This window comes from Panthera uncia, chromosome A2 (genome assembly GCF_023721935.1).
Source record: "Panthera uncia isolate 11264 chromosome A2, Puncia_PCG_1.0, whole genome shotgun sequence".
NCBI lineage: Eukaryota > Metazoa > Chordata > Mammalia > Carnivora > Felidae > Panthera > Panthera uncia.
In genome coordinates, this window is record NC_064816.1 from 35448595 (window position 1) to 35452986 (window position 4392).

The 4392-nt window shown below is 59.4% G+C and overlaps 1 pseudogene; it reads left to right on the forward strand.

The window, feature by feature from the left end:
• The first annotated feature begins 2754 nt into the window (after nt 1–2754).
• Nucleotides 2755–4123, forward strand: LOC125929555 (protein shisa-9-like; annotated as a pseudogene).
• The last annotated feature ends 269 nt before the right edge of the window (nt 4124–4392 follow it).

Genomic DNA, 4392 nt, shown 5'->3' on the forward strand with positions numbered 1-4392 from the left:
TTTGTCTCTTTTCACGAAGGTGTTTTTTTGTTTGTTTTGTTCTGTCTCTCTCTTTTAAAATCAAATTTAAATGTGTCTGAACAACCCCAACTCTTGCAGGAAGGTGTCTGTGACCTATCATCCTACCAGGCCCTTGTCCTAGGCTCCCAGCCCTGATGCTTGCTGGGAGGTGCCTCAGTGGGGTGCAGTGGGGGTGGGCAGGCAGGAAAGCAGAGGTTAGGAGTCTGGCATTCTGCACCCAGCCCTGGCTTTCCCATTTGCTGACCATGTGACCTTGGGACAAAGACCTTAACCTCTCTGAGCCTCAGCCTCTTGGACCTTGGCAGGCCTGCTGGAAGGGTCCTTTCCAATTCTGATTTAGTGCCTAGAAATATCCCAATCCCTCTGTGTGGTCCTGACAGCAGAAACTCCATTGTCTGTCCCTGTTGTTTGCATTTCTTTCCTCCCTTGGTTTCATACCAAGGGTCTTGCATAAGAGTTTAGTAAGTTCATCAAAACAGCCTGTAAATAGTTTTTGAGTGTTTCTCATGCTTCTTGCTGCTGTAGGTGCTGGGAGATGCTGCAGGACTCAAGGCCCCTTTCTGCCCTGGAGTTTACCGTTCAATGTGCGGAGATAGGCAAAAACCAAATACATAATGTAATGTCAGATGGACAGGGAGTCTGGAGGCCTATTTTAGGCAGGCACTACCCGCAATGGTTAAACACAGACCCTGGAGTCACATTTCTTGGGTCAAATGCCAACTGTGTAGCGTCCCTTGCTGCGCTACTGTGGGCATCTGGTTTAATCGCTTTGGGCTTCAGTCCCTCCCTCTGTTGTGTGGGCCTCGCAATATCACCTAGAGATAGAGTTACAGGAGATCAGTCACTCCAGTGGTTTAGCAACTATTCCCAGATTGTCTGGGAGTGCTAGGCATGCTTTGAGCATCTGTGAGGAGGTGACTTTAGAAAACACAAGCTCAGTGGGTATATTGTAGGCATCAGATGTCAGCCATCATTAGTTCTCACACACCAATGCTTGTGTTTGTAGAGGTTCACACAGTGGTGGTGGGTGTGGGTCGACCCATATGCCACACTGCCGTATTTTGGGAACCTCATTCCGATGGCTCTGATGCATTTAGACTAAACAATCTCACACTTTGTCCAGGTGGGTTTGGGACATAATACAGCCCGCGATTCAGTGAGTCTCCGAGGGCTGGCATACTCCTGGATATGCTGGGTCACTGTCAGCCTGGTTCATTTTTTGCTGGAACAGGGTCATTCTATGCTAGTCTTTCAGAAGACAGGAGGTGACATTCTTCCAAGAGAAGGCACAGTTAGCCAAACTCCCTGTCATTTTGAGAAAACTTGCAAAGGAGTTCAGTAACCACCTCCCCACCATGCTTTTTCGGTTAGAGAACTTCTATGTCATTTTATTGGTGGCCCAACTTTTTGGTGCTTTGAAAATGCCCGGAGAAGCCCCTGACTGACGCCCAGTGGAGGGGAGCGTGGTGGAGACATCATTCCCCTGCAAACCGCCCAGCTGACTGCAAGGTGTATACTTAGTTAATGCAATTTAAAAAAAAAAAACAAAACAAAACAAAACACAGGGGCTTGTGGAGATCTAAATTCAGTGTAGCAACTTTGGTGCAAATCCTGTTTTGGGGCTATTGGAGTCAAACTCAAGCAGAGGAAAGAAGTGGGATAAATGAGAGAGGGCCAACTGATTCCAGCTGGAATCAGCTGAGTGGAGAGGGCAGATTTGGAAATGCTGAAGGGCAAGGACCAGAGGCTGGAAGCCCAGGAAGCAAGGCCGGACTGCACCACCTCGGGTGAGGATGTCTGGGGAGCTCCTTGAGCAAGGGGCCAGCTGACTCCAGAGACCCACGCGCGAGCTCCAGATGCGGAGGGTGGCTGAGGCTAGGTGTCCAGGCTTTGTGCTGCACTGGATCTGGGCGTGCTGTGTGCCTTCCTGTAGAACGCAGGGAACGCCCCCGCGAGGTCTTAGAAGGACACAAGTGGCAGGTCCTGGGGCCTGGGAGAGTCCCAAGGAAAGACCTTCCGGGACGTGGGACGTGCCCCTGCCTGGGCCTGGTCTGCTGCCTCTTCCTACCCCCTGGGCTTCTTTGACTTCAGTTCCTCCCACGGCCCTCCCCCGGGGGTCCTTACCCTGGGGCCAGTGGCTTGCCACCCCGCCTTCCCAGCTCAGTCTTGGTCCTAGGCAAGTCCCAGGGAGTAGAACCACCCCGGACGCGCGCCTGGCTAGAGGGCTCAGTCGGGGAAGGGAAGGGCGAGACGGCCCGGGCACCCTGGAGGGGCGATCCTGATCAGACTGTGTCTCAGTCTGCCTTGGAGTGGAAGCCACTTAGTCTGTCCCTACCTAACCCCTGCGAATCCCCCCTTCCCTGGAGGGCAGATTCCAACCGCAGCTCCTGCGCACTCACGCCTGAAAAAGCCAGGGGCTGAGCCGCCTCTTCGCCCGGAACAGGTCTGAGCCGCGCCTCCCTCCCGGAGAGGGCGCGGGAGGTCCCGCAGCCATCCTCCACCTGCTGGGAAACCCGAGCGGTGCCTTCAGCCCCAGTGGCTGCCGACGCTCACTCCTCCCCGCCAGCTAGCCTAGCTCAGCTCTGCACCCCTGCCCCGCCCCCCAACTCGCTCCCGCCAGCCCTGCCGACTCACCTCTTCCGCGCCCCCGCCTCTTTGGAGCTAGCGACCTTTCCACCCCTCGTTCCCTCCTGCCCCCTCCCCCTTTCCTCCTGCCCTCTCTTCATACCAAAAGCGTTGCTTGGCTCTCTCCAGGGGACTTAGCAAGCTGGAGAGCTGAGAGGGATCGCAGGGCGGCTAGTCCGGAGCCTTCGGCCTAGGCGAGGCACGGAGCGACCCACTCGCCGCTGCTCTCCGGCTTCTGCCTCTCCCTGTAGGGGGCCGGACCTGCACCCGGCGCTTGCCCCCACTCGTCCTCCCCCAGCCCCGCCAGGCGCGCTCCTCCCCGCCTGGCCCCTCCCCTTAGGCGCGCTGCGCGCGGCGCCCGGGAGGCGAACGCGGGCTGAGCCCAGCGCAGCGGCCTCCAACCACCGAGCGCCCCGCGCCTCTCCCTGCCTTTGCGGCTGGCGGCGGCTCGCAGCCCCCGGCAACAGCCTCGGCGGCTTCGGCCGCGCCTGGAGAGGCGGCCGGCCGAGCCCAGGCTGGGAGACATGATCCGTAGCGTCCTCCGGCTGCTCCTCGGCAGCTTCCTCCCCGAGCTGTGCGCCCGCGTGTGCCGGGCGCAGGAGCGAGCGGGGCACGGGCAGCTGGCTCAGCTGGGCTGCGTGGTAGTGCTGGCGCGGGGAGGGGGGCGTGCAGCCGCTCTGGGGGCCGCCTCGGAAGAGGCCAGCGAGGGCGCGGGGGTCTGGGACGCGTTCCCCACCCGAGCGCCCACGCCGAACTTCTGCCGGGGCTACTTCGATATCAGGGACGAGTGGGACCAGCCGTTCAGTTGTTCCTCGGGCGACTTCATCTTCTGCTGAGGGACTTGTGACTTGCGGTTCTGCTGCACATTTGAAGAAGCGGCGACTGAATCAGAGCACCTGCACGGACTCTGACATTCCGCTGTGGCTCAACACCCGCAAGCCCCCCGCGCGCAATGACGGCCCCCAGCACCACCCCACGAAGGACAAGACCAACCTGATCCTTTACATCATGTGCGGGGTGCTGGCCGTCATGCTTGTAGGCATCTTCACCAAGCTGGGGCTGGAGAAAGCGCACCGGCGGCAAAGGAAGCCAAGTCCAGGTAGGCTGCCTCCCCTCCACCCAACTCCGTCGCCTCCCCTCCAGGCGCCGCTCTCCCTCCTCTTCCCTCTCCACCTTTCCTTGGGTAATGGCGCTCCCCCCACCCCCCAACCCCCATCTCCGCTGGCGGAGATCGCCAGGGCAGCCAATTTCGGCTCCAAGCGCGGAGAAGGGGCGCTGGGCTCCGCACAGGTGTGGACTTGAGCGCATGTGTGTATGTAGGGGGTGGTCTCTGCACCACCCCTCACCGTCTCGCTGCCCTTTCCCACCTAGGATTCAAGCGGATCTGAGACACACAACAGCCCGGGAGCTCAGGGCCCCGGAGTCTTGGGTTTTGGCGAGGGGTCTACCCCTCGAATTCCAAATGCCAGCTTCTACGTAAACAGGGCAGGCGGCCCCGAAAAGGAAGGGCGGCATGTGTGAGGGAGGGAAGCAGTGTGTGCCGCCTGCAGCTCGTAAGGCTCCCGAAAACGAAGCGAGGGAAGTGGAGAGAGAGAGAGGGGAGGGCGAGAAGAAAAGCCTTGCCTGGAGCGGCCTGTTTCTCTCCCTGAGCTGCCAGGTTCCTGGAATTGGGACCTTGGTTGCCTCCCCGCCACCCGGACCCCTGCCCGCTTTCCGCTGTCGCCACTTCTCCCTGCTGGGGGCCAG